We start from the raw sequence: 24,630 nt of genomic DNA, 5'->3' as shown, positions 1-24,630 counted from the left end.
ACAGGATCTGTTCAGTACAGTTCCATTCTTCCAGTCCTCCCAGAGTCATAGAATTAGATCATTCAGAACTGAGGGGTGTGCCACACATGATGCCACAGCGTAATGAAAGAGGGCACACTTCTAAATTCCAGATCAGGGGCTGGGGAGGTAGTCCAACGGGGGCCTGACTATGCTGTACAGGGCCCCAGGTCTGAAACCCAGAACCCCTATTTTTTGTAAACTAACAAGGAAAAATGCAACCCCAAATCTGCAGCAAGCAGGTAATAACTTATTTAGTTTTAAAAGTGAGAAGACAGAAGAAAAAGAAAGGAAAGTAGATCTTCCTCTTCTTTTCCTATAAATGTTAGTTTTGCAATCAGTAAAGACATCACACAGGACAGGTATCTTTGCAAACACTGGGACAGAGACTGATGTGTAAAGATAGCACTAAGACCCAGAGGTCAAAGAGATCATCTATGGTGGTTTGAATGAAAAAGTCTCACCCTGCCCCCACAGGCTCATAGGGACTGACACTATTAAGGAGGTGTGGCCTTGTTAGAAAAGTGTGTCAGTGGGGGTGGGTGTTAAGATTTCAGAAGCTCAAGTCAGGCTCAGCGTCATTTTTTCTTCCTGCTGCCTGCTGATCTAGATGTCGAACCCTGAGCTTCCATGTCTGCCTGCACGCTGCCATATCCATGCCATGACAGTAATAAACTAAACCTGTGAAATAAGCCAGCCCCAATTAAACAGTTTCCTTTGTTAAAAGAGTTTCTATGTCATGGTGTCTCTTCACAGCATCTAAGACAGCATCTATGCGTAGCAGCAGCTGTGTCGAGGGCCTAGAGCCTAAGCAGGAAGCTAGAACAGTACAGAGTCAGGGAAAATAGCCATGTGCCAGGGAAAAAGGGTGCAAAGAGTACCAGGTGCTAGAACACAGACTCCATGAGTAATGATTCATAGTGAAGACGCTCAGAGCTGTTAAAACCAGCATAAAAGGAAAAGAGATGGTAACAGACACTAGTAACGCACAGACTGAGCACTAAGTAAATATATTAAAGGTAACCCTGACTTCTTCACTTGTAAAGGAAGGACCAAATATGGAAGGGGAAAAAAGGAAGATAAGGCTAGAACTTGAGCTAACAAGTAAATGCATGAACACAAGACAACAGATAAACAAAGACTAGACAGATGAGAAAACAATTTCCATGTAACACTCCGAGTGTGTATGGGTCTGTCTGCTTTTCTCTCCCTATTGGTCTTTCTCCTGACCTCTTTTCTGTCTCTCTGTCTCCCTCTCCTCTGCGTGTACACATGTGGGTGCTCATGTGAACACATACACATGAATGCTCCTTCACTCTCTCCTGAAGAACTAGGAATGACCACTTAAAAATGGCAATAACCATATCTTGTGCCCAGATCATCTCTCCTAAATGTTTTTTCTCCAAAACAAATATATGGAGAAACTCTCAAGAAACTGCTGGTGACAATGCAGAAGTAGGAAAACGAAACTCAATACCTTAAGAAGTAACTGAGTGCTCAGAACATGACCCACTGGCTGGTGTGGTAGTGGCAGAAGCCTCTAATCCCAGCACTTGGGACGTCAGAACTGGAAGACCATGGGCTTAAGATCATTCAAGTTGACACAGAAAATTCCAATCCAAACTGGGCTTGTCTCAAAAAAAAAAAAAAAAAAAAAGAAGAAGAACAACAAAAATAATCACAATACATGTATGTCAAAGAATTACAGACTTCAGCCTCAGCCTGGGTTTTTTTTCCACAGGGACTCCTGAGTATCAAAGTGATAATAGATGCCAGAATGATGGTATATGCCTATAACACCAGCATTTGGGGAACTGAGGTAGGAGGATTGTCACAGGCTAACCTGGGCTACACAGTGATTGCCAAGCCAGCCAGACAAGCAAATTGTTCTCTACTGAATAGGAAAGGAAACCAAGAGTCTATACTGGTATGAAGAATTAATGAATATATTAAAGTCTGATGCAGAATTCCATAGTCTCAAAGTGCCTTTCCAAAAGTACTTATTAACTACTGAAGGAAATAACCTTACAGGAAAAAAAAAAAAATCCTCTCAGAAACAAGTTCAGTCATAACTATGTGATCAAAATGAGAATCATTAGTACAAAACAAATGAAATTTACATACCATCTAGTAGGCTACAGTGAGAAATGCCCAACCACTCCTGTCATAATCTAGCCAAAGAAAGAAACTTAAATAGCTCAAACTCAATCACAAAGAACAATGGACAAATGCAAGCTGAAGGGACAAAATAACCTCATGAAGCCCTCAAAATAACCAGTCATAAAAGTCCAAAAGAAATGGAGGAACTTCCCAGATTGAAGGGATCCAGGGAGGCAAGGCACATCAGTGCAAGACATGATTGGAGATGAATATTTTCTTTAAATTAAACCCCTGGAGACATTGGCAAAATTTGAATAAGATCTGAGACTAACATGGTGGTACTACACCAATGTCTGATTAGTTAATACAATTTCTCATCTGAATGGTTATCTGTAGTCATATGAGAAGTTACGCAGAAAACACATCCTGACATGTGTCAACCTAAGAGTGAACCACGTCATGAGTGATTGAATGACTTAAGTGATTGAAAAGGGGGCCGAACTGAAATGTCAAATTTTCTGTAATTTGAAAATTACCTTAAAATAAAAATTCCAACAAAAAAAAAAAAATGTATCAGGCTTGTGAGAGGGTCATAAACTATTTGTTTTACTTTGGTACCAATGCAAATAGAGGCTTTCAGCTTAAACTAACAAGGGCATGCGCTTGGGAGAAGACGCCAAGGGCTGACAGCCTGACAGTGCACCATGACTCAGAAATCAACCTGGAGGAAAAGGAGGGGTCCTTGGGACCACCGGACAAGGGGGTGATTAGAAAGCAATGGGGCATGGGGTATTTGAAACCAATGGGATTCAGAGAGCTACAGGAACTGCAAATGAACCAACTAGCCTTCACAATAACTAAAAGGAAGAATTTGTAAGATGATGAATATGAGCATGATGAAGATGATAACAGCCAAAGTGACACATTCCTTAAGTGGAATTAGTATAAGAAGGAGTACTAATATCAAGCTGTATAGGTCCACGGCACTAAAGGTACAGCTTAAAATACTAGGTTTAGATTCTGCATTTTGTTTGCTAAGCAACAGAAAGATATTAAAGGATTTGAAAGCAATATCCTGGTTGCAGGAGAGATTAGGAGAGATTAGAGACAGGAAGATCAACTAGGAGATTAGTGTAATAAGATTATAAGGGTTGAAATAAAAGCAGAAGAACTAAAGAGCGATTCATGATGCACAATAAATTTGACAGGATTTGCCAACTGAAGACAGGTAAAAGGAGGAATGGATAAAGATTGTTATGATAATGTTTGGGTAACCTTAAGACAAGCTGAACTCCATCGGGAGGGAGACAGGTTGAACCAAAGGTCTCAGTCAACAAATTGAGACTTTGAAAATGTGTTCTTTCTCATTATCCTGACCACACTGTTGAAAAACAGTTAATTCATTACAGCCTCCTGCGGGGACTTCATTAACATATGGCTTTATCTTTACAAACCGTAACTATTTCCATAGTACATTATGTAAGCACTTAATTTACCACTGCACATTCTACCACTTGGGAATCCTTTCTGGTATGTCTTTGTTTTCCTTTTTCTGTCTTTCCTTCAGCATGCCCAGCCCTAGCCCCCAGTGCTGGGATTGTGAGGATGGAACTCAGAGTCTCGCTACATGCTAGGTAAATACTCTAGCTCTGAGCTAGAGTTCCAGCCCTTCTGGTTCCCTCTGTTGTCTTCAATGGTACTGGGCTCTAGGAATTTCAGAAATGGGAGACATTCTCACCAGCCCCTTGGAAATTGGTGTCTAAAAGGAAAGGGACTTCTGGGGATAAGGAAAAGTCACACTTCCATATAAGAAAGCAACCTATCACATACGAAATTCCCTAAAGTAAAGAAAGAAATTAAGGTTTCATCAAGAATAATCAAACGTCTAGTGTGAGTGAGTGAATAAACAAAAAATAAATAAATAAAAGAATTTAGTTCTGAGAAAATAAAGTGTACTCTCTTTTAACTGGTAAAAAAAACACATCTAAGCCTTCCACGCCTTGTTTTCTCTCTGAATATGTCTGCCAAATGTCTGTAAGTCTATACCTGTCTTACCTATGGTTAGGAGGCTGCCAGAAAAGGTCACAGGATAATTCACCTAAGCTACTAGGACAAAACAAACCAACCAATCAAACAAACAAACAAATAAACAACTGTCCTCTAATTAAGTGGATAAAATGAAGAATACAGAAGATCACCAAGGACTAAAAGATCTAAAAACCCACAGGCCTGGCCTGGCCCCGATTGATATGGTGATCCTAATAGCCAAATTCGCTGTCATTCAGAGTTTGAAGCTACAGTGTCAGTCTGCTATGCTGAGATAAAAATCACCTCTTTAGGACCCAGGCCTGTTTGTCCTGACCTAGCAGCAAGGAGAAAGTGCCAAGAAGTTGTACTGTGCACATGGAAATTCACAAAAATCGCCCTGGAGAGCTTTGGAAATGATACTGCAAACTCAAATTATCAAACAGGAACGACCCTGGTGATTAGAGTACCAGGGCCATTTGTGGCCTACATAAGGTTTTCTGTATATCCACCTTCCTATTTTTATTTTTCCTTCGGCCACTTCCCATGAGAAGAACATGTCATGATCCATGAGCAGGCCTGGATCCAACCTCAATCAGATGTGGAGACTTAAACCCAGATCCCAAGGTTTAGTATGTAGCTCAGCTCAAGTGAGTTCCACACCACCCATTAACAAGGAAAAAGACATATTTACTGACTGAACAACACTGAGTTTAAATTTTACTTTATTCACTATGGAAGCTGGGGTAAGGGACACATGTGCCACAGCACATGGGTGGCGGTAAAGACAACTTTTGGGTGTCAGTTCTCTCCTTCTACCGCATTAAGTTCTGGGGATGTGACTCTGACAACATGCTTGCTTGGTCAGTGCCAGAACACGCTGAGGCAGCTGGTTCAGCCCAGTCCTGGCCTCTCCCTTCATAAACAATCATTTTAAAGGCCCTCCAGAAAAAACGTCACTATTAACACACATAAACTTTAAAAACATCCACCCAATAGCCTAACCTCAACATAAAGGAGCAGTAAGCAAAACATAAATTATAATCAGGCAAGGACAAAAAAATGCAGTGAGGGAGGTGGTCAGAGTTCGGAACAGAGTGCTGAACGTGTACTTGCAGGATTGGGAACTTCTTGGACTGTGCAGCTCAGCAAACCACATGCCTCAACTTAGTCCTGGCCCTGTTTAAAATAATGGTAACCATCTTAAAATGCAAATTTGCTGTGATTTTAATAAAGGACTCAGGGATCTAAACAGATATTGGCACCACCGTGAACTCCGACCCACAAATGCAGGCTGAGACAAGTGTGTTAAACCGGTGACTCAGATACTATGTATTACTACTAGATTTGTGAGTTTCTCAAACGGTAAACAACTGTTACTAAAGCTCTGGGCAAGCGAAGTCTTCATCCACTTTGTATGGAAGTTTGTAACATGAGAAGCAGCGAGGCAAATGATGTCACTTGGGCTGGGGCCTTTTAGAGCTACTTGGGTCTTGAGAAGACAGTGTTCACAGAAAAGCTTATTGTCCTTAGAGACACAAGAAAGCTCACTTCCTCTTCCTCTGCTTCCCACCATGTTGTGCACCAAATAGGCTGATGATCAGGATTTGATCAACATCTTATAGTCTCTCTAATTTCTATTCCCAGTTTGAACTTAGGGCTGACGAGACAAAACTCTATCTGTACCACTATGTATGCACCCTTCTACTCGGCCCACATTAAAGCTTCCGATCCAGACAAAGCTGAGGCTTCCCCTACTACTCGCCCCTCCCACCCCCATGAAATCTCCCTGTTCTCGTGCCTGCCTTTGATCTCTGCCAAGCACAGGTCATGGTTGCTAACTCCCTCGTTCACAAGCTCTGAATAAAAAACAGCCGTCACTTGTTCTTGCTTGAGTGTTCTTCACTTATTTCCATGAAGAGAAACAAAACCCTTAATTTTCTAAGTGTTGTCTGCACAGAGCGAGTCCTTTTTATCCAGAACATTATGGGAAAAATAAAGGGAGTAGCTTTGCAGAGGAGAAATGGAAGAACACCAGTGGTGAATGGAAAGGAAGCTGTGATGAATAGCACTTTACCACTATGGTATCTTCCTCAAACTCAGTCAGCCAAGAAAATTTAACAAAGAAAACTCAACGAGGGAATGCAAAAGATGCTTTGAGCAAGGCTCCTCAAAAGTGTCGACATTCAAAATCAAGGACAGGCTAAGGAGACATGATCATTATGCTAAATGGTATGGGATATCCAGGAACAACAACAAACATCACACAAAACTACGAAAATATACATAAAATATAAAATAATATCAGTTTCTTCATTGAAACAAATATCCATAAGACGTGGCTATCTCACAAGCCATGTACAGTGTTACTATCGGGGAAACTGGGTGTAGAGCATACAGGCACTCTCTATACTATCTTCATAATTCTTCCATAAGTCTTAGAGTGCTCGAAAATATGGTTAATTCTAAAAGACGAAAGGCAGTATGAACAACTGTCACAAAATGTTCGCTTTTTAAAGGAGTTGTGAGCCACCTTTCTATCATTACTAAATCCTACATAGACAGCCTCCTATCCTTTTCTGTAAGAGTACAGTTCATCAGAGTTTACATAAATGTATTGAGCAGAATGAGCACTGATACGAGCCCACCAGATTGTGCCTTTTCACCCTCATCTACTATTCTGTGAGCCACCCTTGGCTTCCTATAGCTACATTTTCTAAGAAGCATAGGAAGTCCTAGAGCAAGGCCCAGATGAACAACTCTACCAGAACTGAAAGTTTTCTCTCTTTCTTTTTTTTTTCTTTATTTATTGCTTATTTATTATAATTTATTTACTTTGTATCCCAGCTGTACTCCCCTCCCAACCGTACCCTCCATCCCTCTTCTCCCATGCCCCTCCCTCAGTCCACTGATAGGGTAGATCCTCCTCCCCTTCCATCTGACCCTAGCCTATCAGATCTCATCAGGACTGGCTGGCTGCAGTGTCTTCCTCTGTGGCCTGGTAAGGCTGCTCCCCCATCAGGGGGAGGTAGTCAAAGAGCCAGCCATTGAGTTCAGCCTTACTAGGAAACCCACTTGGACACTGGGCTGCCATGTGCAGGGGTTCTAGGTTATCTCCATGCATGGTCCTTGGCTGGAGTATCAGTCTCAGAAAAGACCCCTGGGCCCAGATTTTTTTATTCTGTTGCTCTCCTTGTGGAGCTCCTGTCCCCTGCAGGTCTTTCATTTCCCCCTTCTTTCATAAGATTTCCTGCACTCTGCCCAAATTTTGACTATGAGCCTCAGCATCTGCTTTGATACCCTGCAAGGTAGAGCTTTTCAGAGGCCTAAAGTTTTATCTCTTTCTTTGTATTTGTGGTGGTTTGAATAAGAATGGTCTCTATAAGCTCATATATTTGAATGCTTAGTCATCATAAAACTGGCATTGTTTAAGAAGGTTTCAGAGGTGCGGTCCTGTTGGAAGAAGTGTGTCACTGTGAACTGGCTTTGAGGTTTCAGAACCCCAAGCTAGAATCTCTCTGTCTCTGTCACTCTCTTTGTCTGTCTGTGTCTTTGTCTCTCTCTCTCTCTCTCTCTCTCTGTGTGTGTGTGTGTGTCTTTCTGGATCAAGATGAAGCTCTCTTGTACTTCCCCAGAGCCATAAGTGTAGTCATGTTCACCACTATGATGATAATAAACTAAATCTTTGAAACTGTAAGCAAGCTCCTAAAAAATGCTTTCTTTTATAGTGTTTTCTTGGTCATAGTGTTTCTTCATAGCAATAGGACAATGGCTAAGGCACTGTTCTTTTTTTTTTTTTTTTTTTTTTTTTTGAGTCCTCCATACTCTACGTAGTATTTTGGAGGGTTAGAGCAAATTTGGTGCATACTTCTCTTTTTTTCTACACTAAATACCTCAAAGCAACAAGAGCAGATTCTACATCTTGAACACCCTTCAAGTCCTCTACACCCACACTAAGCACTGAATTCCAGGACTGTGACTCAAGGAGTTTAGTAACGGACAGAAAGAGGCGAAGGATATGACATAACAAATACCTTTCTACTCTTCAGCAAGTCAAGAAAACAATCTGGAAAGAGATTAATAAAGTGAATCTGAAATTATCCGTACAGTTTGTGAAGTTACAGAAAATTTATGAAAGTAGGCAATGAAGTACAAAGAGTCAAGCAGTAAAATTAGAAAACATAATAAAGCTTGTTCATTTTAACTAGGAGTTCCTCAGGTGGTTGTCTTCTACTTCTCAAAATTAAAGAAAAAGAGAAAGCATACAGAGGACAAACATATACAGAGGACATATATAAAGCGGGAGCAATTGTAAAGGGGGAACGTTTCTATTGAAGGGAAAATTACTGATACACAAACTGACTAAAAACGAGAAATCGGGAATTATAGAACAAGGTGAGGTTGAAACTGGACTGTTGGGCACTTAGAATGTTCTGGCACTAATTGATGCTTTGCTCATTTTTTCTCACTTAATCCTTATCACAATCTTATGAGATGTTTAGTACTATTATGGTGAGCTTTATGGTGACTAGAACTAAGGTCTTAGAACAGGTAAATTACATGAACCCATGTTGATTTCTCTTAACATGTAGGTAAGGCGCCATCGGCTTTATTACAGTTCAGCAGAATGAAAGTGGAAACACTGCAGCAATTAGCAGAGAGACCCAACGAGACTTGACTAGCTAGCAAAGCACACCAGGCCCTAGGACAGAGCCTGCCTGATTAACGCTAGTCATTAACAATTGGATCCAAGGAGACAGGAAGATGGGATAGTTGGCCAGGTGAGTAGCAGCAGCCAGACGCAGCAGTAGCTCAGAAATAGCTGATAAAAATCTTCAATAAATATTTTAGGGGACTGACACTATCTGCCCGACCTTGCTGATCTTACCTGCCTAATCAGTGCTAAAGGTTTTTATAAAGCCAAGAATCAAAAACACTCACACATGAATACCATGTTTTCAATGAAATAAAATACATATTATAGGTATAATAAATGGCAGAAACAAAAAAAAATGTAGTTCACTAAAGAAATGATAGCTATATATTTTTATGTATTACTTCAATATTATAACAAGAACAAAAAATACTTTATTATTTACTTCATTTTAAAAATATTTTTGTTTAATTATTTTGAGAATTTCACACGAGTACTATATTTATATCACCTCTATGCCCCTTTCTTTTCCTCCAGTTCTTTTCATGCCCCCATTCCTTCTAAAATTACTGATCTCTTCTTTTATTATTGATACATACACACACACACACACACACACACACACACACGCACACACATGTGCACACGTGCGTGCATACAACCTATTGGGTCCATTTAGTGTTGCTTGTATGTACGTGTGTTTACGGCTGGCCACTTGGAACTGAATAATCAACCAAGGAGACTGTTCCTCAAAAAAATTCTTCCTCCCTCAGAAGCCACTGAGTGCCTGTTGCTCTTCATCTAGAAAGGGTAGGGCCTTGTAAAATTTTCCCTATCCATGCTGGCGTGTGAACCGGCATCACCACCATGCAGGTCTTGTTTAAGCAACCATATTGTTGAGAGTTCATAAGTGTAGCATTTCTGCAATGTTTAGAAGCCACTATCCTGAAACGGGCATCCTGGTCCTCTGGCTCTTACATCATCTTTGTTCCCTCTTCCATATTGTTCCCTGAATATCAGGCATAGGGGTGATGCTGTAGAAACCTATCGACTGGGAATTCCATAGACTCTTGTTCTCTGCAGTTTAACCAGTTGTATATTTCTGTTCTGTGAAGGTTCTCATCTGATGAAGATAAAAAAAAAAGAAAAACCTTCTTTGGTGAGGAGTGAGAGCTACACTTATATGTGGGCATAAGAATATTTAGGAGACATTGACTAAGGAAAATAAAAGTATTAGGCTCTCCTTTAAGCTCTATGACCACCCCAGCCACGAGGGAGTAGTGGGCTAGGTTTACAAAACCCGACATGAATTCCCACCAACTAAGCAGGTCTTTAATTCAATTACACTGCTGATGGTTCCGCTGAGATGTAAGTATACTTCTGGCACTGTTGGAGATCACTTGCAGGGTTGGTCACTGTTGTGCAGGCTTTACAGCTGGGTAGGACCAGCAGTTGCTTTTCTCCTTTAGAAGCTTTCGAAACAGCTTCAGATTCTAGAAGAGCAGACAGGCCTCAAGGAGGAGGCTTCCTGATCAGTTCCAGCCAGTTCCTCCAAGTCATGCATCCAAAGTGTGTGGTATGTTCAGCAATAGGGTCTTACCTTCAAGTTTTAGGAAGCAACTAAAGGCAGTGGCAAAAGCCCATATTATTTTGAGAATCTCTTGGAACAAAAACTAAAAGGGGGGTTTCTCTTGCATGGCACTGAGTTGTTTTTTTTTGTTTGTTTGTTTGTTTGGTTTTTTTTTTTGGATCTTAGAGGAGCATTGTAACTCCATGTCGTGTAACTCTATTTAAACTATATCATATGTGTGCACATATATTTGTAATGAAGCTTATAAAATAATGTGTTTCTGTATGGCTTTTTAAACTAGTCTTGGTGAGACAGGCAGTGGTGGTCACAGCGTTTGGGAGGCAGATCTCTGAGTTTAAGGCCAGCCTGATCTACAGACTGAGTTCCAGGACAGCCGGGGTAAATCATCATCATCATCATCATCATCATCATCATCATCATCATCATCCGTGGTGTTACTTCTCAATCCTTACTTCCTCTCCCAGTGTATTCCCTACCCTCCCTCCTCCTCAGTTAAGTCATCCCCTTCCTCCTGTGTTCCCTTTCACCCTTCACAGTACTTATATCCTACTCAAGCATAGTATCTTCTAGTTTCATCCACTGATCCACGAGTTTCATGATTTCATTTTTCTTTACAGCCAAATACAATTCCATTGTGTATATGTATCAAATTCTCATTATCCATTCTATGCCGCTTCCATTGCCTACCTATTGTGAAGAGAACAGCACTGAACATGGTCAAGCAACTGTCTCTTTAATAAGAGATATTTTATTCTCTTATTCCAAAGACAAATTCAGTAAAAATTTGAGAAGTTTAGCCAAGGTAAAAATGTGAGGCCCTGCTGTTAAGGTCAAAGTCTGGCATTATCGGATAGTTTCTGAGTCCAGTGCAAAAAAAAAAAAAAAAAAAAAAAGACTCCCTTTGTCAACAGGGCTCGCTCTTCTCTGCCTAATCTGGGGAACCCAAATCCCTATATCCTCTACCTGAGGAATGTCACCTAGTCCTTAGGGAAAAACAGGTTCAACTCCCTTTCTCCTGGTACAACCTGTTCAGCAAGCACCAGGAAATTCCTGGAAATACCCCACCCTATGCTAAGGAGACCTTAGCTTTCAGCAAATGATCTTTAACCATACCTGGAGTTTTTCCCCCACCCATAGGATAATTAAGTACTGCATTCCCCTTTCCTGTGCTAGGACTCTGCTACCACATTTAATACTGTGCTCTGGAATGTAATCCTGTGCTGCCACATAGAAATGAAATATCACTGGCATCTCTAGCCCCAGCAAATCAATCACAGTCATCCCCAAAACCCCTCCCACTGCCCAAGGTTTTAAACATCCCTGATTCATGAACTAAATGCTCGATTGCTCTCTCACTCCATTCCTCCACCATGACCATTGAGACTGACTCGTTATTTATTCTGGGGAAGGACTGGCTCCCCTCCTCCCTGAAGAGTTCACCATTGGATGCGAGGACTTGACTTATGGCCAGGCAGCCATAAATGAGGCGAGCTGCTGACTGCCAAGGAGGCTTTGGCCAGACCTACATTCCAACTGTGAACCAACAAAGCATCCTCTGCCATTAGGAGGGCAGCTTAACTGAAGGGCTGCGACACTGCAATAAGTTTTGGAAAGCTGTCTGCTATCACCGACTTTGGAGTCTGGTACCGGCAATCTCACTAAAATGAGCTAATTACAACACAGTAGGAAACTCTTTTCCATACCCCCAGGTGAGATCTGGGATCCTTATGCACAGACCTTGCTTGGAGTGCTCTAGCCGCTCCTGAAAGAAGCAGAACCTGAGACTCTCAGGTTCCATCTGCCCTGGCTGGAAGCCATAGCACCTGGATTGGCCAGAAAGGAGCTCACACTTCCAGGAGTAGAGGGGGAGGGGGTTACTGTAAGCGTTTTACTAGTGTCTGTTGCTAATGAAATGCTACTTTAGGACGATAATGCAACTAACTTCAAAACAAAGCAACCCCTTCCAAAAAAAATTTAAAAAAAGTCTCTAACTCTAAAGAACATATAAATCCAGCCCCAAATTGCTTATGCATAACAGCTACTTTTTTATTAAGAAAATGTTCTGACTCCAGGCATTTTTTTTCTGCTATCTTAAATCGTTCAGCATTCAAAAAAAGTAACTATTCTTGTTCACTGTGCTGGCTAGTTTTATGTCAGCTGCCCCATGTTCCCACCAGGTTGGCCTGTGGGCAAGCCTCTGATCCATTTCTTGATTGGTGGTTGATACGGGAGGGTCAAGCCTATGGTGGTGCCACCCCACGGTGGATGATCCCAGGTTCCACAAGAACGCAGGTGAGCAAGATGTGAGGGGCAGCTCAGTAAACAGCACCTTCCAGAGGCTCTGTCTGCACCAGCTCCTACCTCGAGGTTCCTGCCGTGAGCTCAAAATAAACCCTGGCTCAAAATAAACACTTTCCTTTTAGCCATGGTGTTTCACCACAGGGATAGAGACCCTAATAAGACACTCACTGACCTACAAGTTCCTTTGAAGCTTTTTAAATCTCCACAAGTTTACCCAACACTTCTGAAAGACTAACACTCAAGACCTTTTATGGGATTTGGAGATCAACTCGAGAACTGTGTATATAGAGTATAGTTTCAGTTTCCTAAAATTTAGACGAGGAAAATAAGTGCCCTCTCAGAAGTGTGTTGCCTTGTTTTCCTAAGATATATAGTAACCGCCTTAAGTTGTAACAGCCATAGCTGACAAAATGCTAAAAGAGCATACTGGACCTGTCAGTTTCTTATTTTAGCTGTTTGATCCATCCCTTCAGTCAAGTTTCCACCAGGCTCCCTCCTTCCATTCCTACTGAGTGGCTTTTTGTCTAGCAATCATGTGTTCCCTGCACACAGGATGCTTTTTCTTCCCTTACCTGTGAACTTGACTAGTCACCTCCAGGAGATTGCTCTAAGTTTCATTTGTGATACAAATAAGCCCAGTGCTGAGTACTGAGCGTTAACAATACCTTTATGGACTAGGAGAAAAGAAAACCTAGGGTAGTAAGGTGAAACAAGAAAAGGTCCAGAGTGCCATCAATCTTGGACAGTCTTAAAGATGTACAATCTAAGTCACTCATCTTTCTAGGAGTCATCAATGGGCAATGAAAACAAACAGTAAAAAAAAAGTTACATTCGTTGCATTCCAGCCCTTCCAAGTACACTAAGGATGTGTAGTCTCACAAAGTCTATACAAATCTCTAGCAAAGGGAAGCACTGCATGCCATTTATTCTATTTCCCTGTCTAATGTAATCAGCAACATTAAGGTGATCAAATGAAGGACTACATAAGCAGATGGACACAAAACCAAAAATCCTGCAAGTAAATTTGAAGATGGTCAAGACGGTCAGAAGATTTGTTTTATCCTGTGACTATCGAAAAGATCAACATATTGAAGCAGGCTCATGTAATTACACTTGCAGATGGTTCTAAATTCTGGGTTCTCCAGGACATTCAAATGGGAACCACTGGAAGTGGGGGAAAGGCCTGAACAATAGTCACAAAGAGCATTCAGAAGCTCCCAATGGAATAGTTACATGTGACAAGAGTAACCAAGGTATCATCAGCTTTTTCATACACCCATACACCCATCTGTTGAGTCTGTTGATTGAGATGAAAAAAACAAACAAACAAACAAAAAAAAAAACAAAACAAGATTTTGAGTCTGTTGATTCAGATAAAAAAAAAAAAAAGCTCTGCCCAAAGTGTGTTTTTGCAACAACAGATGGGTGACATACATTAAAAACAACCAGAGCTGAAAGCACTACAAGTCAGGAAGCAGACATTATGGAATAATAGGCCTTGAATGGAATGCAGATCATAAGCCAGTGTCCAGCAGGGATGCACCCACTGTGGGGCCCTGGACATGGGCAATTAAAGATGCTACAGTGCTGCCTGCTCATGTAAGCGGTGGTTTCCTGAGGCTTAGGTGCAACGCCTCTGAAAGCTAGTGCTGGAGAATAGACCTTACACTTTTAGTTGCTGCGTCGACAGTTCTGGATTATAATACTTTGAATGTCTACGGTCATAGTGGGTATATACAGCACATCTTTGCCTTTGCAACCTAGGCATTATAGGCAGGAAATACTTTGACTCTGAACTTGAACTTAGGGCAGAGAGTAATGAGAGCTGACATACACTGCAGTGTGTGTGGAGGGACGGCACACATTCCCAAATCTTAGAGACATAAGCATGTTCTGGAGGTAGTAAATGTTTACAAAAGAATGAAAAAGAAGCATTTAGGGGGTTGCAGACTGATGTTCCTCCTATGTCACCAAATGTTGCTTTCAAGGTAGAGAAAGAACCTGAAGGAAAATAACCATGAATTTAAAAATCAAAGACAGAACTGCATCTACATCTGTATCTGTATCTGACTCAAAGAAAGTAAGCCTTGGACTGAGAAGGCAGAGATCCGCAGGTTATCACTCTGAGCCACCCTTGGATAATGCCTCAGCTCCAAGGGCTGTGATGCTGCGTTTACCTTGTCCTACAGGGAGAACTGAGAGAACCACTCATTTACCCACTAACTTGGATGTGGATTTCCTGGGTACCTCCACTGCAAAAACAAAACTAACTATCTTACCCAGCACTTCTCAGCATTTCCAATCATCTGACCCTAAAAAAACAACTGGCACAGGAAGACCTTGGCCCACCACATTTGCAGCGAGGAAGAGGTTGCCTCCAAGAAGGGCACTGCAGACCAGAGCTCGGAAGTTATAAAAGATGATGAAGGTAAACAAGGTCATCAAAGAAGACCTCAGCTCCAGCTCAGACACTGTGAATCACCAAAGATGGAGTACACAACTCAGCCTCCTCAAACTCATGACTACTTCTTTTAGTGCTAAAGGTAGAACAGCACACCGAGCAAAAACTCCGGAGTTTTGGTCGTAGAATGACACTTTATGGGGAGCTGTAGGACTTGTGGGATGGGAAGAGGCCTCTGCACCCCGACTGAAGAGCTGAAAGCTCTGAGGAAGTCTGCCATCCTGGAAGGGCGACACTAACAAAAGCAGCCAACGTCTGACTCGTAGGAGAACTTGATAGAGACTAATGCCTCTTCTCCTCCTAGCTCCTGCAAGCAGATCACTCTCAAAGCAGTTGTTTGGATATGACAGCTATGTAGAGTTCCTGGTTATGGAAAACAGTGAACATCTGGAGGCATTGGTGAGGAAGACAGCATAGGAGATGACACAGAAAACAAGTGCAAAAATGTGGAGGGAATTAACTGACATGAGATGTTTGTGTCCAAATAGTAACTAACAGGGAAGACACAGCTTCCAGTTCACAGGCACCTACGTATCCAAATGACTGAACAAACTGACCAGTAGATTAATTATTAATTGAACACAGGTCAGAGTGAATGAAATGGACTGGTACAAAGGTACGCAATGTAGGCTGGCTGATAGTCCACACTGCGCCAGTTCAGTGCTCAGTGCTAACAGCACCCCGCTTGGACCGCAAAGCAAACCTATAAATGAGAAGACACCGCCTCCTCCTAGAAAAAGAAAGCTCCTTTTTCTAAACACAGCACTCCTTTCATTTCACCACAGCTGATGTTTGTTTTTCCTTACACACAATATTTGGCGTACAAAGGAACACTCCAGTAAAATTGTCTACGAAGCATATCTCTATAATGCCAAAACTATTTTCGTTCAGGCTCCAGGATTTTAGAAACAGTTCCTCAGTTAGAAATGGGAACAGGCAAACATACAACTTTCGGTGAAATATTTCTAATCACCACACACTGTATTTCTGTGGCGACTAAATGATGCCTGCAACATCATTCTGAAAATTTCCCAAACACACCGTCCTCTATTCTCTATCTTCCATACAGACAAGAATCTTAGCCATGCTGGTAGAGCCCTACGCTACATCCTGGTGATCTAAGGTACTTTACTTTGTAAACCCCTGAGATTGACGTACCAGGCTATCTTACACAATCAGTTCCCAAGTTATCAATTATAAATCAGCTCCCAAGTTATCAAGTATTGACACTTAATTCTTTATATTATAGTTACAGAAGAGACTAGAATAGTGTTTCTTAGGCTCTACCATTAAATAATGGATCCAACTAAATAATTTGTAAACAAGACAAGACAAACAAGGTCCCCATCTTCGTAGGTTACAGTCACATAGGGGACAATGCAACCATTATTTATTTGTTATTTATATTTGGAAATGTACATGTGATACAGGGGAACGTTTGTAATTATAATTGCTCATAAAGTCCCTTTCATTTATTGTTTTAAACTCCACATGGTTTCATGGTTCTCTAAGTCCATCCTGCATCTTCATGTTTGTGTTTTTACTCTTTGGAAGGACCACTCTCCTGCATCCCCAACTCAGAACCAGAATTATTCTCACTCCCAGAGGCTCGGCTCAGGGGAAACCCCATTGACTTGCTCTGCCCCACTTCAAATTATGAGAAAGTGCATTCATATTGAAAACTCCTTATTCTACTTGGCATTGACACACTTGTACATCTTTCTCATCATATTACTATGTCTTAGTGTCCTATCCAGAGGCAGCAATGAAGAAATTAATTGTATATGCATAATTTTGTATGCCATATAATTGCATATGTAAATAAATACGTGAGTATATAGAGCACATTTACCGCAATCTAATGAGGTTATATAATCAAATTTATCATACGCAATCAAGATGTTGAGGAGACTGGCAGAAGAGCAAGGCAGCCTGCCAACAGACCATCTCTCTGTCTCCACTCCCTACCAGCTGCCTCCACCCTCCCTTCTGCCCAGATCTCCTGTGGATCCCCCACCTCCCTGACCTTCTCAGATGGTGTGTTCCCAGGGAGGCCAGGATACAGTGAAGGCTTGAGGGAGAGAGGTCAGGAGGTGGGGGATCCACAGGAGATCTGGGCAGAAGGGAGGGTGGAGGCAGCTGGTAGGGAGTGGAGACAGAGAGATGGTCTGTTGGCAGGCTGCCTTGCTCTTCTGCCAGATCTCCTGTGGATCCCCCACCTCCTGACCTCTCTCCCTCAAGCCTTCACTGTATCCTGGCCTCCCTGGGAACACACCATCTGAGAAGGTCAGGGAAACAGGCAACCACAGCCACCACACTATGAAAATCCAGAGAAGAAACGAAAACCGAGGAAAAAGCAACCACCCAACAAAAACAAACTCGAAATCAACACCTAGACCTTTAATCACCCCAAATCCAGATGCCTGAATGCCAGCATGAGAACACAATCAGTAACAGCCAGGACATGCCTTCCCTAGAGCCCAGCTCTCCTACCACAGCAGACTGTGCATATTACACCACAGCTGAAGCGCAAGTGAAAGACTTTTAAAAGCCAGCTATATGAAAGAGGAAATGAAAAAAAAAAATCCCTTAAAGAAATCTACAGAAACACAAACAAACAATTGGAGGAAAGGAATAAATCCCTCACAGAAAACCAGGAAAACACAAACAATTGGAGGAAAGGAATAAATCCCTCAGAGAAAGCCAAGAAAAACAAACAAACAGTTGAAGGAAACTAATAAAAACTGCTCAAGATCTAAAATTGGAAACAAAAGCAATAAAGAAAACACAAACTGAGGGTATTCTTAAAATGAAAAATTTATAAATTCAAACAGGAACTACGGAGGCAAGCTTCACCAACAGAATATAAGAAATGGAAGGGAGAATCTCAGGCAGTAAGATACAATGAAAGAAATGGATACATCAGTCAGAGAAAATGCTAAGTCTAAAAAGTTCCTGACACAAAATATCCGGAAATGTGGAACACTATGAAAACACCTAACCCAAGAATACTGAAATAAAGGACAGAGAAGAATCCCAGCTCAAAGGCCTAGAAAATATTTTCAACAAAATCATAACAGAAATTTTCCCAACCTAAAGAAGCAGATACCTATAAAGGTGCGTGAAGCTTACAGAACACCAAACAGATTAGACTAGAAAAGAAAGTCCTCTCACCACATAATAATCAAAATACTGAACACACAAAACAAAGAAAGAATATTAAAAGCTGCAAGGGAAAAAGACCAAGTAACATACAAAGGCAGACCTATTAGAATTATATTTAACTTCTCAATGGAAACTCAGAAGAACTGGACAGATGTGCTGCCAACTCTAAGAGATCACAGACTACTGGGTCTAAGAGACCACTGGGACTACTATATCCAGCAAAATTTTCAGTCACCATAGATGGAAAAAATATGATATTCCATGATAAAGTCAAATTTACAAAATATCTATCTACAAATCCAGCCTTACAGAAGGTTCCAGGAGGAAAACTCCAACCCAAGGAGGTAACTACACCGTGAAAACAGGCAATAACAATTTTCTCATCAGCAAAACCAAGAGAAGAGAAGCTCAAGCACGCACGCGCACGCACACGCACACACACACACACACACACACACACACGCACACGCACACACACACAAACATATACAACCTACCACCACCACCACCAAAAACAACAACAACAAAAAAAAAAAAACAGAAATCAACAAACATTGGTCATTGATATCTCTCAATATCAGTGGTCTCAATTCCCCAATAAAAAGACACAGACTTACAGAATGGATGCAAAAACAGGATCCATCCTTCTGCTGCATTCAAGAAACACACCTCAAAAATCAAGGATTGATATTTTCTCAGGGAAAGCCATTCCTTAGAAAATGGACCTGAGAAGTAAGCTGGTGCAGCTATTTCAATATCTATCAAAATAGACTTCAAACCAATTTACTTCAAAGTATCATTATTTGCAAATGATATGATAGTATTCATAAGCAACCCTAAAAATTTTACCAGGGAATTCCTACAGTTGATAAACACTTTTAGTGAATCAGAAGAATACAGAATTAACTTAAAAAAAAAAATCAGCCCTCCTAAATATAAATGACAAAGGAACTGAGAAAGAAATCAGGTAAACAAAACGTTTGACAATATTCTAAAATAATACAAACTATCTTGGGGTAACTCTGCCCAAGCAAGTGAAAGATTTGTATGATAAAAACAACAAGCTTTGAAAAAATAAATTGAAGAAGATATCAGAAGATGGAAAGATCTCCCATGATCATGGATCGGTAGAATTAACATAACTAAAAATGGCCATCCTCCAAAAGCAACCTCCAGATTCAGTGTGATTCCCATCAAAATTCCAACACTTTTTTTTTTTTTTTTTTTTTTTTACAGACCTTGAAAGAACTCAACTTTATATGGAAAAATCAAAAAACCCAGGATAGCTAAAACAATCCTGAACAATAAAAGAACTGCTGGCGGTATTCCCATCCCTGGTTTCAAGTTGTATTACAGAGCAATAGTAATTTTATAAACTGAATGGTATTTGCATAAAACAGACACATTGTTCAATGGAATTGAAATGAAGATCCTGACATAAGTTCACGTATCTATGGATACCTGATTTTTGACAGAAATACACACTGGAGAAAAGAAAGTTTCTTCAACAAATGGCAATGATTAAACTGGATGTCTGCACGCGCAAGAATGCAAACAGATTCATATTCATCCCCCTGCATAGAACTCAAAATTAAGTATTCAAAGACCTCAACATAAAACTAAACACACTAAATCTGATAGAAGAGAAACTGGGGAATAGTCTTGGACACAATAGCACAGGAGAACACCTTCTGAACAGAATGCCGATAGCACAGGCACTAAGATCAACAATTAGTAAGTAGCACCTCACAAAACAAAAAAAAACTTCTTTAGGGCAAAGGACACCATCAATTGGACAAAACAGCAGCCTACAGAATGGGAAAAGATTTTTACCAACTCTACAACTGTTAGAATACTAATATCCAAAATATGTAAAGAACTCAAGAAACTGGATAGCAACAAACCAAATATTATAATTAAAAATGGGGTACAAATCTAAATAGAGAATTCTCTATAGAGTAATCTCAAATGGCTGAAATACACTCGAATTGCTCATCATCTTTAGCGATCAGAGAAATGTAAATCAAAACTACATTGAGTTCTCTCCTGCAACTATCAGCATGGCTAAGATCAAAAACACCAGTGATGGTTCACGATGGCAAGTATGTGGAGCTAGGGGAACACCTCTCCATTGCTGTGCGAGTGCAAATGTGTACAGCCACTATGGTGGTTCCTCCGAAAATCGGGAATTGATTTACTTCAAGACCCACCAATACCACTCCTGGGCATATACCCCAACGGTACTTCATTCTACAAGAACACTTGCTTATCTATGTTCATTTCAGCCAGGAACTAGAAACAACCTAGATGTCCCTCAACTGAAGAACGGATAAAGATAATGCGGCACATTTACACAACGGAATATTACTCAGCTTTCTTTTTTTTTAAAAAAAGCAACTTCATGAAATTTGCGAACAAATGGATAGAACTAGGGAAAATAAAAAAAAAAACATTCTAAGTGAGGTAATCCAGACCCAGAAATACAAATACGTTGTATATTCACTTATAAATGGATATCAGTCATTAAGTAAATGATGAGCAAGCTACAGTCCATAGACCCAGAAAGGTTAGGTAAAGAGGAGCAGTCTAGCGGTAACACATGGGTCTTCCTGGGAAGGGGAAATAGAATAGATTGTGTGGTGGAGTGGGGGTGGGTGGGGACAGGAAAGGGAGGGTTCAGATGGGGAGAGATGGGATGGAGGGAGGTAATGAGGAGAGTGATGGCTGAAATTGGAGAGCATTTGGTGAGCAGTGTGGACACCTAGTACAACAGAAACTTCCTGAAATCCACGTGATCTTAGTGAGGACAAGAAAGAGTGAGCACGGAATCTCTACTGGCCATCTCTCGTAGTCAGACAAGGATTCTAGTGGTGAGTTGTTAGCTGATAGTGGTCCCATGGAGATCCGCAAAGGCTGATGCATGACAGAGGGCTGCTCTCCACAAACTGACAGTAGGGTGACATCCAAAGCCAGGGTAGAGACGCTAAATTAAAGGCCTCCACGGGGTCCATCCCCTAGGAAATAGGGGAATCCCATGGCTGAAAGATTGTAGGAATCAGAGGGGATGGAGGACACCAGGAAAACACAGCCCTCTGAGTCAACTGAGCAGGGCACATATGGGCTCAGAGAGACTGAAGCAGCAAGAACGGGGCCTGTGTGGGTCTGCACCAGGTCCTCTGCCGACACGTTGTAGCTGTTAGGGTGGTGTTTTTGCAGGACTCCTAACTGGGAGTGGATGTGTCTCTGACTCTTTTGCCTGTTCTTGAGACTCTTTTCCTCCTGTTGGACTGCCTTGTCCAGCTTTGCTGTAGGAACTTTTGCCCTGTCTTATTGTAATTTGTTGTGTTGTGTTTTGTTGTTGTCTCTTGGAGGCCTGCTTTTTTATTTTATTTTTTCTGATGGGAAATGGACAGGAGTAGATACAGGGGGAGAAGCTGGGAGGAGTAGATGGAAGGAAAACTGTGGTCAGGATGTATTTTATGAGAGAAGAATCTATTTAAAGCACGCACACATACTGAGAGCAGGTCACGTATCCAAGAAGGAGTCACAGCATTTAAATCCGAGTCCACTCCCTATAGGTGCAGAGCTGGACCTAGGACACGAAAATTAATGCCTCCCAGTTGCCTCAGACCTCAGCCTTACCTCAGTGGTGAGAAGGCCTGTACCACCTGCAGCAGCTCTACAAAGCAACTCTAGACCCAACAGCCTTTCTGCTTTATCACAGGAGAAGCAAGCACCACAGGGCTAAAGAACAAAATGAGTTGAGTTAGGCTGGGCATGGTGGCCCACACCTTTAATCACTACACTTGGGAGGCAGAGGCAGGTGGATCTCTGTAGATTCCAGGCCAGGCAGGGCTACATCATGATATCGTGTCTAGGAAACAATAAAAAAAAAAGTGTGTGTGTATGTGTGTATGAGAGAGAGAGACAGAGAGAGAGAGACAGAGACAGAGTCGACAAAAGAGACAGAGTTGGATTGGATTGGACCCCATTTAAAGAACTCCCTGCAAGGACCAGCTCGACCACAGGAGGGCAGTTTCCTCTGAGGTATGCAAGCTAGCCAGTTCTTTCATTATAGAACACAGCTTCCATGGGAAAGAGAAACTGGCAAGAAAAGGGGGAAAATAAGTTGACAGGAATCTCTGGCAGGCTTCCTACAAGAACGTCTCACTTTTACTTAAAAGGGAAGAAAAATGCCATCCAAAGTCTGCCACCGCCTTTTGAAAAACCTAATCTTAGCTGTGGTGGCTCACTGCCACCGTTGGATATCTCAAGACCTGTGCCAAAGCCTTTCCTCGTCTGCTATAGTCTCATAGAAACCTCAGGAAAAAATATCAGAAAGGTGAATATTCTCCGAGTGCTTATCTTTTATGACTTTATGTGCCTCTCCCTTTATGACAAGAATGTCATAAAACCCCAGGACAAACCAAGGTCCTGCACCACAGAGAAAAAAAGTCTCTGCATGGTATCTCGGAAGGCACAGACAACCTGGCCCAGCCAACCTCCAATCTTCTCATGAGTCTCAATTAGAAATGTCCCTATGCAAACCATCTGTGAGAAATGCCAGGTCTACCTTTGCTTGGGGGTGGGGGAGACCCCAATTATCTTCCTAAGAAAACACCCCTCCTCTTAATAGCTACTTTGCACCTGTCCTGTAAAAAGAGTTAGTGTGTGGCGCTCTGTGCACTGCCAATACAATTCCGTACGGAAGAGGACTTAACCTACTTTAAGCAAATGCAGCATACGGACATGTGTTCTGAAATACCTGTGATCCAAAATGTTTTAAGTCTCTAAAAATTCTACAAGAAAGTTTCTGAGAGGGAAAAATTTGGGTGTGCCTTCCAATAAATAGGTGAGCAACATATTTAAACTTTAAAGGACAGGCCTTTGAGCCTAGACTCTACCCCTGTTACTAGAGTCACATGAAAGATACCTTACCCTAAAGCAGTGTTTCTCAACCTCCTTAATGAGGCAGCCCTTTAGTACAGTTTCCTCATGTTCTGGAACCATGAAATTATTTTTCTTGCTACTTTGTAACTGCGATTTCGCTTCCAGCAACGTAAAATATCTGATGTGCAAGCCCTCAGGTGTTCTCGAACCCACAGGTTGGGAATCTCTGCCCTAAGGCAAGGAAGGCAGTATGTGACAAGCAGGCGCGCTACCAGATAAAAAGCCAACAATGGGGGCTCTGTGGAATAATCAGAGCCAAAGAGCATCCCCTACAGAAGAGCGAGCTGATTCTACATGCAGAGTCCTGTCTGACTCCCAGATGCGGAGGATACTACGAAGCAAACGCATCAGCAAGCCGCTCGCGTTAAAGAACGCTGGTCGCTGGTCGTGTTAAAAGCTCTTGTGCAAACAAAATGAGTCCACTGTGGCAAGCACCTAAAAGGGTCCACCTCCCAGCCGCCTCCACCCCCAGTTACGATCCCGGTCTTGCAGACTGTGTAAATTAAACGACAGAAGACAGATCTATGTGGATATGTATCTATTTCTGTAAATAAGAACTATAAAGACTTCCCAGAGTCGTGGGGTGGGGGGGTGGGGAGGGAAAGGTGTGTATCCACCTTGACTCCACGATAATTTGCAGACTAGAAGGAGCTGTAAACGTTCCTTCAAAGTACTTTTCTGTTTCTGGATTCTCTCTGGAGTGCTCTTGGCCCGAGTTTACCCTCCGTGACTTTTAGCAACTGGGGTGGTAGCCGGCTGCAAGTCTGTTAAGACCACAATCGCCACATGCACGTCGCGTTTCGGGGGGGGGGGGGAGAGGGAGAGAGAGAGAGAGAGAGCGCGAGCGCTCAGCGGAGAACAGGGAACACTTCATCTGGGGGAATCCGAAACGCCAGGTCCCCGCGCGTCCCTGTGTTCCCCCGGACATTCTCCCGTCGGGTGACCTGACACGTCACCCACGCCCCTAGCAGGACCGACGGACGTGCCCTCCGAGCCCCAGCACAGCGACCCCCTCCGAGCGCGCGCCCACGGCCACGGGGGCCACGCGTGGGCCCTCGCGGCGCCGCCGGGGAGCGGGTCCCATGCTCGAGCCCCGGCTGGGACCCGGGAGCTCTGGGGGCTCGGCGGAGGGGGACCCCCGGGGACGATCCGCTGCTCCCCCCGCCCCCCACCCCCCGAGCGCGCGCCCCCGCGCCCCCCGCGCTAACTTTCTCCCGGGGCGGGGGAGGGGCGGCCGGGCCGGGGCGGCTGACCTGTGCTCAGGTTGTCGTGGATCCTCAGGGGCACCCTCAGGACGTAGACCAGGAAGAGCACGAGGAAGAACCACACGGTCCACAGATAGGTCCAGGACCACACCACGCACGA

General features: G+C 42.4%; 1 protein-coding gene and 1 pseudogene across 2 annotated transcripts in view; one reads left to right on the top strand and one right to left on the bottom strand.

Moving 5' to 3' along the window:
- LOC129680817 (metal-response element-binding transcription factor 2-like) overlaps positions 1–14,704 on the top strand; it is a 40,987-nt pseudogene extending 26,283 nt beyond the window's left edge.
- The window catches only part of St7 (suppression of tumorigenicity 7), a 235,577-nt gene extending 210,953 nt beyond the window's left edge, over positions 1–24,624 (bottom strand). The window contains exon 1 of one of the 2 annotated variants that reach the window (XM_055612719.1): positions 24,519–24,624. The gene's annotated coding sequence lies outside the window, so the exon portion shown is untranslated. The remainder of the gene's footprint in view (positions 1–24,518) is intronic. The other variant, XM_055612717.1, reaches the window with a different exon arrangement.
- Positions 24,625–24,630: the final 6 nt, after the last annotated feature.

This window comes from Psammomys obesus, unplaced genomic scaffold (genome assembly GCF_907164565.1).
Source record: "Psammomys obesus unplaced genomic scaffold, mPsaObe1.curated_primary_1811, whole genome shotgun sequence".
In the NCBI taxonomy this organism is placed as follows: domain Eukaryota; kingdom Metazoa; phylum Chordata; class Mammalia; order Rodentia; family Muridae; genus Psammomys; species Psammomys obesus.
This window is presented reverse-complemented; position numbering and strand designations above follow the sequence as displayed.